This window comes from Mycteria americana, chromosome 1, assembly GCF_035582795.1.
Source record: "Mycteria americana isolate JAX WOST 10 ecotype Jacksonville Zoo and Gardens chromosome 1, USCA_MyAme_1.0, whole genome shotgun sequence".
Lineage (NCBI taxonomy): Eukaryota > Metazoa > Chordata > Aves > Ciconiiformes > Ciconiidae > Mycteria > Mycteria americana.
In genome coordinates this window covers 220,898,756-220,920,224 of record NC_134365.1, presented here as the reverse complement: position 1 = coordinate 220,920,224, position 21,469 = coordinate 220,898,756, and the positions used below count along the sequence as shown (strand labels likewise).

General features: G+C 46.4%; 1 protein-coding gene across 8 annotated transcripts in view; it reads left to right on the top strand.

Annotated features, from left to right (window-relative positions):
• The window catches only part of FAM168A (family with sequence similarity 168 member A), a 209,155-nt gene that overhangs the window by 161,905 nt on the left and 25,781 nt on the right, over positions 1–21,469 (top strand). The window lies entirely within an intron of this gene.

Here is a 21,469-nt window from a genome sequence, read left to right as displayed (position 1 = left end):
GAGACCTCCTTTGGCCCTGGTCCTCCAACCTGCTGGCCCCTTTGAGTCTCTGCTGCTGATCCCACCAAAACTATGTCAAGCAAGGAACGGGTCCAAATCAGAGGAAGGTCATCCCACACAACTGGACCCTCCTGCAACTCATGCTAGTCCCGTTGGGGCAGTTTTGCTCTTTGAGGACTCTTGAAGCCTTCAGTTCTTTGGTGACTGATCACCATTAACCCATTTCTCTGCTCCCTTGCACCTGCTTGAGGAGATATTTGGAACCTCTTTCCCCGGTGTCCATCATCTTTTGATGACCGTTGTACCTGGTCCTATCCCGCCCCTCTAGTACCCTCGCTGCCAGATACCCCAACGACCTGACACCGTATCTCAGCCCTGCTCCTCTGTTCCATCCTTGTCCCTGCAAGCCCTTTTGTCCTTCACTCTGGGCCCCTATACCCACAATCTCACATCACAGGGACCCCCGCTGAAGCCAGGAGCCAGCCTAGTGCCTTTTCGCAATGTATGAATCCGTAAAGAGGTTAGAGAGATGAAGAAGGATCGCCTTAGTATTTTATATCACTGAGGCTTCAGGATAATTTAAATATATTCTTTGCATATCGTTTTAAAAATAACCGTATCCAATAAAATATATGTTGTTTGTACTTGCCCTGCTTGGAAGTAGTCCAGGGCTCTGTGGATGACGGGAGGTCTCTGGCGTGCTGAGATGGAGTGGGAGACAGAAATCCAGGCAGAGGAGGATTTCAGGAGATCTAAAGAGAAAGTAGCACCATTGCCTGCTGAACCTTTGGTGAGGGACTGTGTGCTCTGCTGGTCATGTTGATACTGAAAAAACGTGCCAGCATAAATACGTACTTGTTGCATTTAAGCTATTTTTTTTTAATTTAGAGACAACCTCAGCTGATCCTTCATTTCTCAAGTGTTCCCATTAACACACATACGCAGAAGACAAAGCAGAAACCTGCCATGAGTTTTGGCTACTTCGTCATGTTGCCTTACGCAGCCCTTGTCGAAGGATATACAGAATTTTACAAGCTGACTTCAAAAGCAATGTAGACATGGTAATGCCTTTGTTAAATGCATCAACGTTACACGAGTGCGTGCAGCCCTGGGCATGTCTGCAAGGAGAAGTCAACACAGTCTCAGAGCAGGGTTGACCTTGTCCTTGCACAGCACCCTCAAGCATGGCTTCATCGTGATGTCCTTGGTGCTCCAGAGCAGGAGGATGGTTTTGCAGTGCTCCCCAGCTCGCAGAGTCAGCAATGATGGACCACAGTCCGTCATCCAAATCCACGGTTTGGGATGGTCCTCACCAAGACGGAGGTGTGGGCAGGGACGCGTGTGAAAGCAATTGTGTTTCGGACGTTTGTAGAAGAGAGACCTTCCCCCCATGAAGTAGTGTAGGAAAAATACATAATTATTCAGATATATTGCTATTTTTTCAGTTCCAAGTGCTTCAAATTCTCTCTTATGAACTATATTTTGGTGCGATGAATTAATGGCAGTTTTCTACTATTGGCTTTTTTGGTAACAATTTGTAATACCACCCGAGAGATTCCTCTGGATGGCTCTTTCCTCCCCTTACCTGTGCTCCTAATTTAAAGCCCTCAGGTTCTGCTGGTAAAACTGAAGCATGCTGCTGTTTTGAATCCCAAACCATAACTAGTTGTCTTCCTTTTTTTAAGCTAATTTATCTACTCAGCAGCTCACAGTACAGGAGGAGGCTGATGTGAACCACCTGATTTTTATTTTACTCGACATAATGCCTTTCGCTCCTCCAACTTCTGAGGTTTTCTTTTTTTCCCTTCCCTTTTCCATCCGAGTCCATTGCTGTAATTTGCTATTCTTGGAGGGAACTGGTGACTCTTTTTTCCGCTTCCCAGACATGCTGGTGGACGGGTTATTTTTAAGCCAGCCTCACTACCTGCGGCACGATGACTCATTATGGATTTGCAAAAAGTCCCCTGCGTTTTTGCTGAGAAGTCGGCTTCTGGATTTAATTCTTGAGAGAATAGTTAGGAGCACAGCGTAAAATCCCCAAATCCTTTAAGAACTGTAAAACAAAGTCACAAAATCTTCCCTAAACACAGCATGAACATCTGCCCTTCTAAAATTAGGGGGCATAGAGTGACCCAAGGAGCCTTGTCTTCATGTCAGGAGCCACCTCGTGGGGCAGAGGGATTGAGGGGGGGCTGGCTGTGGCAAGCCTCACGTTTGTAAGGGAAAAATTATGCCTTAGGCAGGATGATTTAATGGGGGAACACATAGCGACGTCCCTTATTACAGTTTTATCCTTTTTCTGATAACCCAAGTCTGCAGGTTTAAATATTTCATGCGTTCTGGTATTTCTCCTTTGGTGGAGCTCTGTTTGCTCTGCAGTGGGTGGTTGTGGGAATCCGAGAGGAAAACCAGCTGTGTGGGGACACTGGGATGGATGTGTTGGGAAGTGCTGGCAGGCTGCTGCTCTGATTTCCTCCCACCCGCAGAGAGGTGTCCACGGTGCCTTGTGTTCTTGAGCCATCGCAGAATGGTTTGGGTTGGAAGGCACCTTCAAAGACCATCTAGTCCAACCCCCTGCCATGGGCAGGGACACCTTCCACTAGATCAGGTTGCTCAGAGCCCCGTCCAACCTCACCTTGAACACTTGAATGATGGGGCATCCACAACTGCTCCGGGCAACCTGTGCCAGCACTAAGGGAGGACCTCAATCCCAAAGAACTGCGTTTCAGCTTTAAATCATGAAGAAACCCTGTCTGTAAAACTCCATTTGGAGGTGGGAATGGGATACTTTTATTAGCTTTGGTGTGCTGGATCTATACACACTGCTTTATGAAACATGAACATACCATCTTTCTTCAGTGAGCTTTCAGTCTAACTCAAGATGCATGTTATATAGGGGGAAATAAGTTATACCTAATTAAATCTGGACACTGGGGACCGCTTTAGATCCTTTGGGATTTGGGCTTGAGTGTCAAAGGACTGCAAAAATGTGAACAACATGTGACAGCGTAGCCACAAGACTTATTTGCTTAGTACTTGCTTGCTGTCTTTTTGGTTTGAGCTGTTGGGCTTGCGTGCATCCTGAATACACATCTACCACCTCTGCAGTGCCCACGTATATATTATGTATTTTAGGAGAGTTTGTTGTGTATCTAACGTTATAAATATTTCAAGATGTGTTACTAAAATCCCTCCTGTTCTTCCACGTGGACAGGCAGCACTGATTTCATGCCATAGCTTTTGGGGGCCTGCAGCCCACCTACGGTCCTACGGCCGCCTGCGTGAATTGGAAAGTGCTGTCGGCACCTTCCTCCTCTGCATCTCCAGCTGATAAATCACATACGAAGCATTTTGTGTTTTATCTTTCCTTGTACCTTTAGTCTCCCGTGTCAACCATCCACTTGAGCTTCCTCCAGCGCTTTGTTGGCAGCCGTGGAAGAGAGAAGCACGATAAGTACCCAGCTCCTTTCTGAGCCATGGGGCCGTTGTGGCACGCAGGTACAGAACTGCTGATCCGGTGATTAGACCCCAGCAAGCAAGCGCTGGCTTTTCCGTTGCTTTTATTTTGTCAAATAGCATCTCCCAGCCTTGCTGGCCAAGGTTTGGGACGTGCTAGGTTTTGAGCATGATGCTGGAGGAGGTCCTTCTGTCCTCCTCCATGGCTCTACATCTGCTATCCATCCCGAGAGTCGCAGAGGTCCCCTGCTTATCCACGTAAAATATTGCACCCAGGTAATACGACGCGAGTCTTGGGATTTTTTTAAACAAGCCTGCCTGCTTCCCCGTGTCAAAAACAAGCAAAAGAGGAGCTGCCACAAATTTATCACATCTGCTTGAGCAACCAGGAGAATGCACCTCAACCATAAAATGTAATCTACTTAATTAGCTGTAATTGCTTTGCCGAGTTGGACTATCATAGAAATCATTGTTTTATTGCAAGCAAATGAAAATTGTACTGTGCTAAAACATCCCTGGGCTGTCACCCCTCAGCTGTGGTTTTTAATACGTTTGTAGTTTCTTCTGGGTGGAAGTCTGTTCGTAAGGAATAAAATATTTACAAGAGGGGGGGGGGAGGGATTTTTATTTACTTTTTCATATTTTTTTTTTCTTCTAAAGCTTTCTGGAGAGATGCTCTACCAGAACAGCTGGTGCAAAAACATAGCTCTAATTAAAACATTTCCTGAAATGAGTTTCTTTTTTTAGGAGAGGGATTATAGGGCAAGAACGTGGTTTACATACGCTTCTTTAGGAAGTAACGGGATTGAAAAATTCAGTTTATGAACCAGGAGTAGTAAATGCTGCGTAACCCCCTGATTTCCGTGCTGTTGCTCTTCCTCCCTGGCTTTCGGTGAGTTGGGCAGGAGCTGCATCTTCTGGTGGGTTTCTCCAGGGTCTGGCGCGGTGGTCAGGGGCTCTCATCCCAGCTCCTGGCTGGAAGGTGAATAATAAAGACCTCGGGCTAAGGGGTCTCTGTGGGATCACTGTATTTCTCCTCTTTTTCCCAGAGAACCTTTGCACTTTCGAGCTGGTGAAATTAGATTTTCTTTTCGCTAGAGCCTTTTTTTAAACACTGCTGTGGAGTTTTGCCAGTTCAAATACTATGTATTCTCAGCTTCCCCCAAGCACAATTTGAATCTAATCTCCTGGCCCAAACACATGCGAGAGACCCATTAAGCCTTTTAACACCCAAAACCTGGTTTTGTTAATATTCTGTGTGTGCTCCATCTGCTGCTGTGTTTGTCTAAAGCTAATGTATTTGAGAGCAATTCACTTTGCTGGTCTGAGTCCAAAATGTCCAAAATACCATATGGACATTTTAAAGTTAATCAGCATTTTAAAATTCAATATCTAAGTTAAGGATGCTGTGATCCCTAAACCCTCAGTCTTCCCGAGTTTAACTCAAGCTTGGCCTATTCTTGCAACCCCAAATATTTTATCATTTTGAATTTTTCTCTTTGCTGACCCTCGCAAATGAAAATTGCTGGGTCCAGCCTTTAAAACTGGCCCTTTTGGGCAATAATTTGCTTCTGTAACATTGTTGTGATCATCCTGGAATTGCCTGTTACTAGAATTAGCTGAACTAGGAAATTCGCTGTCCCCAGAGATCCTGTTTAAGGATGTGAATCAAGACTAGCTCCGGCGAAATCAGGAGGATGCTGCCAATGTCAGAGGAGAATATGGAGTGTAAAAAGCAGAGATAGAAGCAGGACAATGCTTGTTCTATAGGAGAGACTTAATTACTGGGCAGTTTGGGTTGCATTCATCCTTGATCATGCTCCGGGGATGCCCAGGGCATGCCAAACCGGCAGCGCTGGGGACCTGGGCTTTGGCAGCACACCTGGCATACCATTAAGGTAGGTCCAACGCTGGCAAATTAAATTCAAGCATCTTGAATAAGACAAACTAGAAGTAATGCCTGGCCAGGTAAGGAGCTTGCTGCCATCACTTCTCTTCCAAGCAAACGCCTTGCTCTTCGCCCTGTAAAATTACAGTCTGAAACAGCTTTTCTGACACCTATTACTCAATGTTTAACTCCTCCAATAGACGCGGCGCCGGTCCCACGAGGTCTGTAGCAACAAACCCTCCTATGCAGAAAACGGCAACTTGTCCCAGAAAACACTCAAACTGCGTCTCTGCAACACTTTGAGTGATGACAAATGAAGTGGGAGGATAGTCTTGTGCCAAACAGACAAAATAGGGTCATCTTCTGCTCAGCTCGCAGTTTCTGGGTGACTCACGGCGAGCTAGCTTGTTCCTCAGCGTGTTGGCATCTCCGGCTGTGAAACTGGGATTTCCCTTCCTTCTTCCAGCCTTTTCAACCTTTTCTTCACATTGCGAAGTTCTTCACATCGCAAAGTTCTTCACATTGCAAAGCTGTGGGGACAGACTGATTTCTGACACGCCTGCAGGTATCTACCGCGCGAGAGGCCCTTTCCGGATGCTCCTGTCATTGAAACAAGGAATATTTTGGACCCGGTTGTCATAAACACCAACCGGGCAGAAGAAAGGGATTATGATAGATACGGAACAGGAGCAAATTCCCAATTCCAAAGTCTAAAAAGGCATCAGAGATGCACACTGAAGCCGGTTCCCTTTCCGTAGCTGGAAGCACGGAGGTCTTGCACGCACCACACTGTCTGTCGCGGAGCAGAAATTACATCTGGAGCAAAACGCCAAGGCTTGAAATGATGGGGGTTTTTTTCCCCCCCTGGCTTGGGAGCAGAGCTGGAAAGGTTGAATTGAAAATTAACCAGATGAACAAGTGCATTTTGGAAATCACAAAGGGCTGTTTTCTGAGCAGTTACTGTAAATACCCTGCCATAACCTATAACCTGAGGGCACGGAGAGTGCGGGCTTGCTCTTGTGCCTGCCTGCATTTACATTACAAACTCCTCCAGAAAGAGCCTACCAGAAATCCTCCCTTCAAGACGCATCTAGAGTTGCCATAGAAACTCTGCCAGAGCAGAAGGGGACTGGAAGCGCCCGCTTCTGAAAGCGTGAGGCTCTTCTCGCCCTCCACAAGATTGCAGGGAGACGGCGAATTCGTGATTGAAAAGCATTTGCACTTCTGTAACGTCGTGTAGGGAACCGGAGCGACTTGCGGGTGTTCGTGGGTTGGACTCCCGGGTTGCTGGCGGAGAAGGGATGTCTCTGGGGCCAGAAGGATGCTCTGTCTCCTCCTTGGTTAGGGAAGGATCTCAAGGAGGATCCGATGCTTAAAATTCACCCTGGTGGAGCCTTCTCTGCGTCAGAGTTGCACCGGGCAACCTTCACTTGCAGATGGAAAACCGGTACCAGAAACATGATGTCCTCGTCTTCCTTCTCTTCACGTACATCTCCCCAAATCTCAGGCTACTGCAGCTTTTTTTCTTTCCAACCTCTGCACTTCAGTGCAGATTTCAGTTCAGACAAAGAAATGCATATTCAGTATTAAGAATACAAGTAATTATTCCATTAAAGATACGCGAATTAAGCAAGGCTCTAGCTCACTTGCCCTGAACCACGTCGCATCTGTAAGCCAGCAAGAGCGGAAGGCGATTTCTGCCGGGGAAGCAGGCAGATTTGACTCTGAGTACACATGGGAAGCAGAGTTTTTCAGAAAAAAAAGGCAACCCTGTCACTTTTCTGACCATAACCTCCCTTTAGTTTGTCATTCTGGATCAGTTCAGCTGCCATCTCAAAAGCCCTGCTGTGGCATCTCCTCACCTGCCGTGCACCCGTGCTGACCTTCCAAATGTTATAACGGCCCCGGAAAATGCCTTCTACAATATTCAAGAAAAGGCAGAGGAAGCAACCTCTGGACAGGATGAAAAATGAGCTATGTATAGTCACTGTGAGCAGGAAGAGGAGCAGTTACTCCATTTCCGTCTTTAAATTTGAGATATTGGCTGAGTTAAGGAGCTGATGGAGTTGTTATGCTTCATCCTCATTACTCTGCAGGAAAGGAAAACATATCTCATTGTCTTCTGAAGTAAAGATTTTGAAAATAACAAAGATTAAGAAGGAAAGAAGTAGCTTAGTCTTAGGGCAGTGTGTCCCAAAGCCTTACGAACCTACTGCCGTTCTCCAAGGATGTCAACAAGCCCCTGCAGGAAGGAGGTGGCATTTCCAATGGGTTCAATGAGGTCCTTCAGCAAAGATCTGTAGAGAAACTAAGCGTCACGAGTGGAGAGGCAAGGTCCTTTCCAGGGTAAGTAATTTATTAAAAGATAAAAAGAGGGCGTTGGAGAAAGTAACAGGCTTTTCTGGTGAAGGGGTCCTGGCGTTTGGCAGAGGTCGGTGGTGGGAGCTGGGTTCATTCAGCGCTTTCAGAAGTGACCTGGGAAAGGAAAGGAGTGCTAATTTTAAAATTCAGGCCAATACAAGATGCGGGCTGAATGTGAAGGTTTGCAGTAGCCTCTCGTGAGATTTGAGTAAAGATGAAATGCAGTATAGGTGAATGTGAAGTGATGCATGTGAGGGAAAGGAGTCTTAATCTCACATCTGGAATGCTGGGGTGTGAGCTGAGCATTCCCACTCAGGAGGAGGGTCCTGGACCATGACAGCCAGTGCCATGAAAACATCAGCTCAATGCTCAGCACCTGTCCAAAAAGGCAAATATGATGGTAGGAATTAATCAGGAAAGGAGTTGAAGACCAGAGCGTGCCAGTACAGCCTCTGGGCATCTCCCTGGTTCACCCACCTCTGGAAGACTCTGGGTGGTTTCGGCCACCATCTCCGAAAGGCTTTAGGAGAGTTGGAAGAGGTTCAGAGAAGGACAATGAGGGCAAATCAAGGTCTGGAAAGGCTTCCATATGGGGAGCAACTGAGTAACCTGGAAAGCTGCAGCCTAGGAAAGACATGACCAAGGGGAATATGAGAGAGGTCAATAGAGCCATGGGTGACATGGTCACTAAAAATAAGCCACTCCTCATTTCTGTAGCACAAAAACCATCAAATGAAGGAGCCATCAAATGAAGGAAAGTGAAATGTTTGCAGCAAACCAAAGATGAAGCTTCTTCAACAAGGATTTGGGCTGTGGGCATCCAAGGCTGAAAGCTTATATAGTTCAAGGGAAGACTTGACAAGACCAGGGAAGAGAAATCCACTAAGAGAGAAATAATAAATAACAAATAACAAATAGTAAATAATAAATGTGGTGAAAATAATATGTAGCACAGGAACTCCCCAAACTGTAAACGGCTGGAGGCAGGGAGTGTACTGGGGGGAAATCATAAACATTTATTTTTCCTACTCTCTTCCCCAGACATCCTAGGACATCTTCCTTGGCTGAGAGGTTAAGAAGTGCTGGGCATCGGGTATGCCACCAGTCTGGGAGTTTGGGATCTCAGCTCCTCATCCCAGTTCCGGTGTTGACCCTCAGTGCAGGAAGTGTCTTCATTTCTCTGAGTCTTAATGTTCATATCTATAAAAAGATGCTATTTGCCTTTTACACACCCGCAATTTGACTTTACGCTTCTCACCTTGGCTACTAAACCGTGACACTTTTTATCAGTAGCATCCTCTTCTGCAGCAGAGCATCTATGACTGATCGCATCCCAGGAGAGCAGTTCTGCAGGGAAGGGGCTTGGCGTGACCTGGCCGATGGCAGTATTTCTCCCACCTTGACTGTACCAGGTGGTTCATCTCCTTGTGGCTGACCTTTCTGCAGCCTACAACGCACCCCGCTCTGCTTTAGGAAGGAGGTTTTGCAGAGTCCTTGCCTTTTTCAGTCTTGGTCCCTACCCTACAACTAACCTGACAGCCATCTTTCATGAGTCCTTGTGGAAGAATTTACGAACAGTTTCGTTTGCCTGAGCAAGAGAAACGCTGTTTGCTGAGGTAATTTTCCTGGGGAGGAAAGAGGCATTACATTTTAAATTGAATGTGCGCACAGCTTCTCGGAGGGAAAGTCAGCTTTGTCCATCACATCACTGCTGTGGGATCTCCACAAGGGCCAGGGATGACCCTGCCAAAGCTAGTCAGGTCTTGACAACGCACACGCATGCCTTGTGTTATTCCTCTGGGAGGTGATTCAGAAGAGGAAAAGTTTACAAGCAGAGCTAGGAAAGCGATACCGTCGTCAGCTGCTGGTAGGTTAACGGCCTTCACTAAGTCGATAAGGCTCTTCCCGAAGCCCACCTGTAACCTCAGCAACGGTTGTCCTCCGAACGAGTTGCTAGTGTCCAAGCAATATCTCCCAGTGTTTGTGCTCAGCTCGGCTTATTGGTAAATAATGATGTTCTCGATTCAGCTTGCTCTCCAGCTATGGGCCTTTCCTTGGTACGTTTGCCTCTTGCTCTTCCCCCGTCCCATCCTGTGCAAGGGTGTGCTTGATTATGTGATGCTACGGTACAGCTCCCGCTGTTCTGGGGGCATGGTCTGTCCTCCTGCTTACGTCCAGAGCCCGTCATGGCTAAAGCACTGCAGGGGATATCAACATTTACTCCTGAAACTCACTTTTCCTGCACTACCTGGTCTTCTGCACAAGAAACTAAATGGGGACAAGTCCTCCTGAGAGAGAGCCGCAGATGGACTTCTGTGCCTGAAAAAGTTTCCTTTGTTTTGCAGTTATGGCAGCTTCTCTAATCAAAGATCTGTCCTCTCCCAGCAACCCTGGCCTCATTAGTCCTTTCTGCTTGGCTCTGGACAGGCATATTAGTGGTTACCCAGCACTGATGTGGATGTCTGGCTTTAGCTGCAGACCGATGGCAAGCTGGTTTTCACCACGCCTGGGATTCCTTTGAGGAAGAATGAAAATCATTATTCTTCAGGTCTTATCTTAGGGAGAATAGGAGGAATACCACTTGGTCTGCTTCAAGTTTAGCAGTCTTCTGCTGTCATAACTTATTTTATTCCTTCCAGCTAAATATTTCCCTGGGGAACATTAGCGGATAAGGTGGAGCCACAGTTCAGTGTTTAAGAAAAACTGTAATGGCTTCTTTATCTAGGGCTTACGCTTTCTTTGGAGCAACAAACAATTTTATTTTATCATTAGAAGCTGTTCATATCTTGCTTTGGATTAGTCAAATACAGAATGAAGTAAATAATTGCAGAGAGTATTAATATTGCAGGACTTAAACAGTTTTCTAGAACTTCTTTCCCATAGAGACTTGTCTCAACATAGGAGAGGATATGACACATGTCTCTTGCCCAGAAGTTATATCGATTGACAGTCTGTCAAGTTCTGTCACTATGGTTTATTTATAGTATGTGCCTTAAATAATCAAACTATCTCACTAATATTTTTGGACAGTTGCTCCTTGTTTTCAAGATGAGTTTTGCTCATACAAATGTGTCCTGAACCCAGACAGCTGCAGTAAGGCCTGGAAGGTTTCTTGTGGACGTAGGTGGGAAGTAAAACTGGGATGGAACTGAAATAAGAATGGCAATGGGAATCATCTCGTTTGGCCAACAGCTTTCAACTATATTGAACCTTAAAAATGGTCTGAAAGCAAGTTTTCTCTGAGCAAGAGAAAATGAAAGCAACGAATGCCCAAAACAGTCCTTCTGTCATTTTCTTAATATCTTTTTGGTCTTATAAAGTCTCTTAATTCCCTGGCATGAAGAAGGCAACAGCTTCAAGCCAACATATTGCATCGTGCAACCACAAGGTCCCATGGAGGAGCTCAGAGCTCTGCAAATCCACTGCTTTTCCTGCCCAGTTCCCAAGCAACCGGGATTCTCCAACTGCTCAGGGCAGGGAGGCCCCAGCAGCCATCCCCTATTTTTGACCTCCAGCTGGGAAAATTTTTGATCTCCAGGTCCCCCAGGACCCTGTTGTGTCAACATTGTGACCCTGTGAAATGGAGACAAATAGACCGTACCATGTGCCCATGCCATCATGCCATCAACTGAAGGTTTTCTCTCCATCACCTTTCATGCCAAAGGTACCTCTGCCGCTCCCATGACTTTCAATAGTGCTTTCTTCTAAGTCTGTACAATATAAAGGAAATGGTCATAAAAAGAAAATATTTTTGCCAGATTCATGTAGTTTTTGTCAGGTTTTTTTTTGGGGGGGTTGCGTTTATACTGAAGGTTGCAGAGGCATGGTGGTGTTATCTGTGATGCCTGTAGAGCTCCTGTCTGTGTAGTCTCCAAGCGTTGGGCTTATCATGTAAGATGTGGATGACCCATAAGAAAAACTCCTTTTTCAAAGAGTGTACGCTTTCACACAAGTGGAATTCACCACCCTTTGGGTCAAGTTGTGATCCTGGGGAGGGAGAGGAAGAAGAGGGAAGGAGTTACAGAAGTTTTCACACTAGAGGACCTGCACTCTTCCTTCCTCATCTTCTACTCTGCAGGTCCAGAGCTGCCTCCCCTCCTGGGGAGCCTGCCTACCCCTGCGTAACATCTTCACAGTCCTGGAATTGTGGAGCTGGAGTGAAGCCAGAGGGACTCAGGAGGCAGTGAGGCTCCATTATTCCTTTGCTTCATGCAAAAATTGGACATGAACTGGCAATGTGTGCTTGCAGCCCAGAAAGCCAATCATATCCTGGTTGAGGATACACTATCCAGGCTGAGGGAGGTGATTCTCCCCTTTACTCCCCTCTTGTGAGACCCCACCTAGAGTACTGTGGGGTTCCCAGCACAGGAAAGACATGGACCTGTTAGAGCAGGTCCAGAGGAGGCCATGAAAATGGTCAGAGGGCTGGAACACCTCTGCTGTGGAGAAAGGCTGAGAGAGTTGGGGTTGTTCAGCCTGGAGAAGAGAAGGCTCCAGGGAGACCTTCTTGTGGCCTTTCAATATATAGATGGGGCTTGTAAGAATGATGGAGAGACAGTTTTTACCAAGGTCTGTAGTGACAGGACAAGGGGCAATGGTTGTCAACTGAAAGAGGGTAGGTTTAGATTGGACATAGGGAGGAAATTCTTTACAATGAGGGTGGTGAGACACTGGAGCAGGATGTCCAGAGAAGTTGTGGATGCCCCATCCATGGAAACATTCAAGGTCAGGTTAGACGGGGCTCTGAGCAACCTGATCTAGTTGAAGATGTCCCTGCTCATGGCAGGGGGGTTGGACTAGATGACCTTTGAAAGTCCCTTCCAACCCAAACCATTCTGTGATTGCTATGAATGCTCTGGGAAGAGAGACACCACAAAGCACTTTGTATTGACGGGAAGGACGTACGCCGCTCCAGCCAGAGCCCCGCTGCCTTCAGCATAAGCCCGCAGATCCCTCCCCACCACTGCTCCTCTGCGGGCTGTGGGGGCTTGGCCATCTGCCTGTAGCTCATCACGAGGTCTCTCATCAGCACGAATGCACAAGGGCAACCCTTGAACAGCAGATACAATAAATCACCCCATTTAATTGAAGTCCTTTAATTTTCGTAGGATCAGGCGGCAGTGCTGACTTACAGTCTCACCAGCAGCGAGTGCGAGATACGGTTTTCCAGCTCTGCATTAACGTGTCCAGTACAGAGTCTCAGCTTGAGTACACGGTCAGCAACTGCTGGTCTGTATGGACATCAGTGTTTAAAAATGGGAAAGAGCAGTACCAGCAATGCTGTGGGTGCCTTTACAGTCCACATGAAGATTGGTTTTGCGTGGCCATGGGTAACGAGCAAGAAATAAGGTGCTGCTTATATAAAGGAAAGGACCTTTCAGGTGGAAAAAGAACCAACTGTGAAAGGTCTCCAGGAAAGCGAGCAGCCTGTCAAATGCTAGAGCAAATCTTTTTTTAAAACAGTTGCTGTGTCTGGTGAATACATGTTCATTTGACGGCTCTACTCTTGGGCTGATGAGGCTTGAAACAGTAATAAGGGGGTGGCACTTTTTCATGGGAATGAATGTATTTATTATCCTCAGAGACTTCAGAAACGCTGGATTCTCAACCATCCATTAACTTGCCCTTCAGAACAGTTCCACCCTTGCTTTCAGCTTTCCCTCTATTTTTACATCCATTTAGCATGAGTGGGCTGGAATAGTTTCATGGCAAGGCGGCGAGTGAGTGATGGGATATCAACGGTAACGTGGGACGATCACGAGTAAAATGAAACCTGGCCCAGCCTCTGGGCTCCCTGCGGCATCAAGGTGCGTTTGCAGATCTGGATGCTCGTCCTTCGTAATGCCCGAGGAGCTGCGCGTGGGAGAGGTTTAGGTAGAGCTTGACATGGAAATGCGTGCAATCGCTGTGCCCGGTTCAACTGTTAACTGGTTCTGCGTGATTAGGGAAGAAAGAAAAGGTTATGACATCCTTCCTGCTGTAGTTGCATTTGTGAGCTGGCAAAACAGGATTCACTTAGATTCATATAATTTAAAATGTTAAGTGTAAAACAAAATAGAAATCAGTTTAGGAGGGTTTCAGCTCTGTCATCCTGAGTTGGAGACTGCTTCCAGACTTAAATTTGATTTGGAAAACTCTGTGAATTGGGGAATATAAATTTTGAGCTATAAAAGGAGTTTCAGTACGACAGCTTTGCCTTTTAAAATGCAAGAGGCCAAATTAAGCCTGGAGGGTAAGTGAAATCTAATGGATGAGAGATGTCTCGGTGTTTTAGTACTGAGTTTGACCTGAGTTCCAGCTGAAGGACGGTAACATCTTAAAACACCCTGACAATCTAACGTACAATCATTTGATCATACCTGCAGCATCCTGAGAGCCCTTAATCTGTTAGGCACTTGTGCCAAAGGGCTCCTGGCTGGTTAAATCAAGTGCTTGGTCTTGGAAGCATTGCTCTCTGTTGACCTTGGTGCAGCCCCGTGCCCACCAAGGCAGCTGGACCCATAAAATGAGCAGCTGGATAGCGTTGGGTCATGGCTCATGCGAGGGGATGAACAGGCTGGCCATGAACATCTGAAGTGGTGGGGCAGGAATAATGCTGTGTATCAGGTAGGCAGCTGTGTTGTATCAGGGCAGCTACACACCGTATTTAGGTGGGATAAATCTGGAGCAATTAATCTTTGATTTAAGCAAATGATGTTTTAAATAGTTCCCATTGAACAGGAAAGGTCTATAAAATGCCCGGGGTAAGATGCCATTCAGGGGTCACCTCCCTACCTCCCATGCACCAAGGGATATTCCCTGGGGGACAGCTCCCCAAACGGCAGGAGGAGATACGTGGCCCAAGCCCCGAGCTCTGCGGCTGTGCGAGGAGCAAGGCGGGCTGAAAGGACGTCCTTCTGGATGGAGAAAGGCTCATGCCATGGGAGAGCAAGGTTTGTTTAAATCTCCGCTGCAAGTCATTTCTGAAATGCTGTAGCTCTTCATCTCTGGAGGCTTGGTTTCCAATGCAGAATTAGTTCCCAGATGTCCTTCTCAGCTATTTTCTCTGTGCCTCCCAATCATCACACAATTAGGCGCATTCTTTCTGGTGTCATTGCTACCGGCAATCAACGTTCAAGAGCGTTGCTGCAAGTCTGGCTGGTGGAGGCTTTGGCGGAGCTATGCCAGGAAGCCTACGTGGTGTCTGCTCTTTAATTTCTCAGCTCTGGGGTAATTCCTCAAGTACCAAATTTGCACGTTCGTGTCACAGAATGTGACTTTTTGCAAGAATAAATTCCTAATCAGGCTAAAGGGAGTGGATTTACAGCAGTGTAAAGTTGAAGACATGAAGTTTCTCACGTTTCTGTCCTGAGAAGGTACTCATAAAGACTATTTTTGAAGAGCTTCTGAGGTCTAGGCAATAAAGAATGAGAAATAGTGGATGGTCTTAAAATACAACATGAAAGTATTTTGCAGGTGAAAATATTTTGGCTTCGTATAGCTGATCTGAAGAGGTGGTCGTAAAGACAAAATGTTCCTGGACCTGTTGCAGCTTCAAAGTGACCGCTCAGCAGAAGCAAACTGGCATACAGTGTCTTAGGGGTTTAAACGGGAAAATGAGTGAAGTCGTCCCTGGAATTTATCTGTCTTGGAACAACGAATGACACAATATGGACAGTTTTGTGTGTTCGCCTGGGTTTTTAGTCTGTTGAATGCTGGTAGTTAATGAGCTTTCGAGATAGTGCAGCAAGTGGCTGAGCAACGGTGAGCTGGAGTCCTTGGTGGCAGTGGTTCAACCGGTTGAAGTGTGGTTTTGTAGTGCCTTGTTCTGCACTTACATAAGGGACTTTATTATCTGTCCCTGTAAAAATCCTTGTGATACAGCTGCTATTAGGAGTGTATCACTGCTCGAGACTTGCTAGGAAAAACGATGAAGGAGAATATTTTGTCTTGTAAATTAATGTAGGCTGCTGGTAGCAATTTAAGCCCAAATCAGATAATGGCCAACAGAAACTATTCTTGAAAAATTAAATGGCACATTTTGGAAATCGGTGTTGTAAGTGACAATTCATTCACCCGATCACCGGTGGAAGGCTGAAACATGGACCAAACCATCTGGGCTGTCTAGCCAAAGAGAAGCAAATTCTTTTTCAAGAGTTTCAAGAGTACCTAAGTCCTGCAAAGACCTAGCACTTGTGGATTTTCAGTGCTGCATTGGCTGGTGTGTTATTTAGATGCTCCTGACAATTTTGCTTGTGATCTGAAGCTGGAAGCTCACCCATACATGGCGTGAAATTGCAGGTGGATGGATTATGGTAGATGCTGCTGGCAGATGCCAAAGCTTGGGTGAACGTGTTGAGTTTGGGCTGCTCAAAACCAGCGAGCTCCTTTTGAGAAAGACTTTGGTATGTGATAACCAGACGGGTTCAGCATAACAGGTTCAGATCACCGTATTGATTCCTTTTCTAAGTATTCTCAAGTGCTCTGTCTGCTCTGTTTTTTAATGTCTGTGTGCGCCGGGTGTGTGGACAACGAGATTGAGTCTCCATTTCAGCAGGGCTGGAGGGAAGAAATCAATGGCAGAACCCCAGGGAAGGTCCCCTCAAGTCCACAGCAGTTCCTGAGCACCCCACTGTCTCTTGGAGGTGGCTTTTGTGACGTTTGTACACAGAGGAGAGCACAAATCCAGAAACAGGAGGACAAGAGGGCATGAATCTTGTGATACATCAAGGTTTATAATGTGCTTTCAGAAGGCTGTGTTAGCTGCGTGTAAGAAATATGCACAGTAGGTGACACAGTTAGAAACATTAAAGAAATTTTGGGGGAAACATGGCCTAATCCCTACTTGGTACCACATGTTGGTGTCTCCAAAGCTCCAGGATTGGACCTAAAGCTTACAGAGGCAGGCTCGCAGCCTGGCTAAGACGCTGGTTAACCTAAGGAGGTTCTTCATTGTCAAAGAGTATTGTCATAATGCAGCTGCACAATAATGTCTTTTTGTAAATTTGCTCAATTTTTTCAAATCTGGATTGGAATGATATCCTAGAGGGAAGTGATGCCATCCAGAAGGACCTGGACAGGCCTGAGGAGTGTGTTCACGTGAACCTCATGAAGTTCAACAAGGCCAAGTGCAAGGTCCTGCACCTGGGTTGGGGCAGTCCCCAGTATCAATACAGGCTGGGGATAAAGGATAAAGGGGAAGGATTTGGGGACGCTGGTGGATGGAAAACGGGACATGACCCAGAAATGTGCGCTCGCAGCCCAGAAAGCCAACCGTATCCTGGGCTGCATCCAGAGCAGCGTGGCCAGCAGGGCGAGGGAGGGGATTCTGCCCTTCTGCTCCGCTCTGGTGAGACCCCCCTGCAGTGCTGCGTCCAGCTCGGGGGCCCTCAGCACAGGAAAGACATGGAGCTGTTGGAGCGGGTCCAGAGGAGGCCACAAAAATGGTCAGAGGGCTGGAACACCTCTGCTGTGGAGAAAGGCTGGGAGAGTTGGGGTTGTTCAGCCTGGAGAAGAGAAGGCTGCGGGGAGACCTTGTTGTGGCCTTTCAATATATAAAGGTGGCTCTAAGAAAGATGGAGAGAGGTTTTTCACCAAGACCTGCAGTGACAGGACAAGGGGCAATGGCTTTAAACTGAAGGAGGGTGGGTTTAGATGGGACATAAGGAAGAAATTCTTTACAATGAGGGTGGTGAGACACTGGAGCAGGTTGCCCAGAGAAGTTGTGGGTTGCCCCATCACTAGAAGTGTTCAAGGTGAGGTTGGACGGGGCTCTGAGCAACCTGATCTAGTGGAAGATGTTCCTGCCCATGGTAGGAGGGTTGGACAAGATGGTCTTTGAAGGTCCCTTCCAACCCAAACCTTCTGTGATTCTGTGGGTGCAGGTTGCTCATTTACGGTGATGACGGGCAGTAAGTGTCCTTTAGAGGAAGCAGACAAATGGGGAGATCTTTGAACTGGGACTTCCCCTCTAAAACTTGCCACAGGTGCCTTTGCTGTGGCATTTTAATGTCACTTTGTGCCTCATGCCTGGTCCTCTGGAGCCTGGTGGTGCCGACCTACAGGGTTTTGCAAGACTTTTTCTTGTGGCTCGTGGGAAGGAAGAGCTGGAGCTGGTTTGCACATGGGGCTGGGTATGAGCGCCCTGAATTTCAAATGCCGAAGAGGATGAAAGAGAATAACAAATCTAATCCTTGAACGAGCTCAAATAAACCCTTCCCCTCTATTGCTGCCCGTTCGATTCTTTAATCCTCCCCACCCTGCTGCTAGCCTTTCCTCCTAGGGCAGCAGCCCTTTGCCTGCTGACATCTCTGGTTTTTTTCTCCCGTCCTCTCATTTCTCCCCAGTAATTCAGCATTTTTTGCTGGACTGACGTACAGAACAACCACAGCGGCCGCGTAGGAGCTCGGGACCTCGGGACCAGGAATAAGCTATCCCAGAAGGCTGCCAGGATGGAAAGAGCTGTCTTAAATGCCCCATCCAAACATTTCTTGTCTCATGCAGAAGAGACCTGTGGTGAGCTTGTGTGTATGGTTTACACACGCATCTGTCTTGCCTGTAGGCAGTAAAATATATACAGCTGGAAATACACGCTAACTGCTTTATTCTGGGCGTTCTGAGTATAATCACGAAGGAGCCTGGGCTAAACAAATGCATTTGAAGGATCTGTATGCCACTCTTTTAATTTCTATCATGAATTCCTTTACTAGTGCATCTTCTAAAGGCGTGCATGTTAAAAAGAAGGAGCAGGTAGCTGGGACTCGCAGCCTAAAAGCCATTAGTCAGAAGCAGCATTGCACCAAAGAGGACAGGGGTGAGCAGAGCTGGAAATAATGGTACAGAAACATTTAGAAATACATGAAAAATTAAAGGCGGCTTTAAAATACCTACTTGATGCAGCCCCGTGTGCTCTTCGCTTTGCACAGCCAGTTATTGCGTCGTAATTTTTAAGGCAGTTCAGTTAGTGCTTCTCAGCGCTGGAGCGCTGTATATTTTCCTTGGGGAGAACATTAAATGAAGACTGGCTTTCCTACTCCTATTGATTGTGGAGATGATATTAAATTAAAATAAAGCAAGAAAACAACTTTTGATTGCTTCTGTGAGGAATCTAATAAATTCTGTTCAATATGTTTTCATCTCATTTTCTTTCCTTCTGCATCATTGCTGTAATAAGGCCCCAAGCCCCAGCAGAGACAGGGTCCCGTCATGTGCAGATCTGTACAAGTAGAAAGTAAAGGATATTTTCTTTCTGTCCCTGACATTTTCACGTCTCCAGCAGGAAGCCCCTGAAGATTAGCAGCACTCAACATAAAACAAGTGGGTTTGGCCCACTTGCTGTTATTTTTGCTTCAAGGTGAAGAGGCAAAACAGACATGGCAGGAAGGGAGCAGGGTCAGCAGGCGGAACAGGGATTTACAGGAGGTTTCTTAGGGTATCCGGGGGGAAAATCAGAGCAGGATGCCAGAAGCTTTGGTGCTGCCACCTCTCCTGAGCTCGTCCCTGGTCCTTGGATCCGGGCTTTGTCTTATACCCCAGGGGATGTAAGACATGGGGACCATCATGGGGACTGGAGCTTTTGCTTTCCTGAGGAAGCTTGTTTGTGGTCATTTAGGGGATGGAGAAGAGCCAACAAACATAAATCCGAACGGCTCAAAAATCAATAAGGTATAAAAATGTCTCATGTCCCAGTGGGTTTTGAGTGCTGGGAATTTTCAAGCATGTTTCCCCTAGCACAAATTGCCCCAGATTCTGCTACTTTCTTATCTTTCAGTATGTCCAAAAAAGGAGCAAACCACATTAATTTTCCTGCACCTTTCCCATCTCTGTTTCCCCTTAAAATAGAAAGGACAAGTTTTCTTGCTGGAGGTCAGCACTTATCAAAGGTTATGAGATCAGAGTGGAAGATAGAGTAGAGCAGGGCTGGCTGCATCTTTTCGCATCCAAAGCTATTAAAGCTTCCTTGATAGAAACGGTATTTATCTGAAATGAAATTATTCTGAAAATGGCCATGACTTTCTTTCAGAACAACAAAAGATACCACAGCAAGCGAGACGCAGTCCTAGCAAGCAGAAGTTAAACCCCCAAAAAGAGAAAGAAGACCTAAATATACGGTTGTCTCCATCTGCCTGAAATAACCGTGAAGTCTTTCAATAATTGGCTGGATGGAAAAGCTTACCCAAAGCCACAGTTTTCCTGTGGTCTGAAAGCGGTCTGATTTATTTCAGGCTTGTTTTTTACGTATAAACCTAATGTTGAAAATTTTGGTCCGAGTAAAAGAGAAGGGGTTTTTGCTGAATTTAATAGTGTGTGAGTGCTGGTGATATCTCAGAGGGCACAGATGAAACATTTGCTGCAGGTAGCCACACAGGACTATGTTTGTCATGTTTAAGGGCTATTATTAAGGACGACTGCATCAGTTCATGGGATTCAGGGATTAACCTTATTTGGGGGGATTAACCAGCAGCAAAGATGAGAAGAACCTCTTGGTGCCCCAGGAGTCTATCATCTAGATCCCATCCCTAGTTGATGAGCAAGGGACTTCCCAACACCATGGCACGCATGCACAGCCCTTGGCGACTAAACTGTGTGCTGAGGAGGTAAAACCCCACGTAGAAACACGGTTGAGAGAATTATAGGGAAAATACGCTTGGTGTGGTCAAGAAATGAGCCGGAGTTGGTTTAACACCCCTAGCCAGATTGCTCGGGAGGCAAAGCGGGATCATCGAGCTCGAGCAGGCAGCGGGAGGGCCCTGGAGCGATGAATGTGTCTGGAAAAGAAATGGTTATTTTCTAATGAAGTGGGGAGTAGGCAGGGATATTTCTGATTTAAGATCTTCATCATTAATGTTCTGCTTGCAATCACTGGATCTGCAAATAACTTTCCGAGGAGCTTCTTGATTGCTAAAAGGCGGTATATATTCCTGAGTACGATGACAACATAGTTTTATGTAGCCTAAAAAAAAAAAAAAAAATCTGTTAAACTGCTGCTTATCCAACATTAACTACAGCAATTTTTAATTAACCTGATTTAGAAGCCAAATATATCACTGATGAAAATGAGAGGGTAGAACATACAGTCATTTATTCCAGTACAGTGGTCATGATTGTTGAATTAGATTTATTCAAATGAACCTCAAAATTTTGCCGCAGTAGTCGGCTGTGTGCCGGGTGCCAGGTTTTAGAAATCTGCACGTAGTCGAAGAACAGTGAGCTTTGGGGCATGGGAGGGAGAGATTGCGATCTGTTTGTCTTGCTGCTCAGAAAGGGGGAGGAAAGACCCACGCTCGCTTTTATTTAATAAAGCGAAAAAAAAAAAAGACGGGGTGTGACTCGACTGCTAATTACCTCTTTCCAGCCTTTGCTGGCAACCAGCACACAGTGTCAGTGGAGCTTGGCATGGAAAGACTCTCCAAGGGTCATTTTGTCTGCTGTTGGGTTGGCTCTGCTCTGGGACGATGGCCAGTGAGATGCACAGATAAACCGGGGCAGCAGTCGTGGCGGTGAAGCACAGCAAAGCCAAACTCTCCGCCAGCAAAGGAAGATTAACGTGTCCCGTTCGGTCTGTCGGAGGGATTTACGCAGGAGCACGTAAGAAGGGATGGAGTTATTTGAGTGTTAACCATTTTCAGTTGGGAAGACTTCCAAGAAGTGGAGGTAGGGCAGTAAACAAAAGCAAAATGGAGCAGACCAAGGTGCGGAGGTTGTCGTCTGTGGTCTTCATGGAGGACAAGAACTTCTAATGAAGTAAGAGTTTGGTGCAAGACATCTGCACTGCGTGTGGGTGCA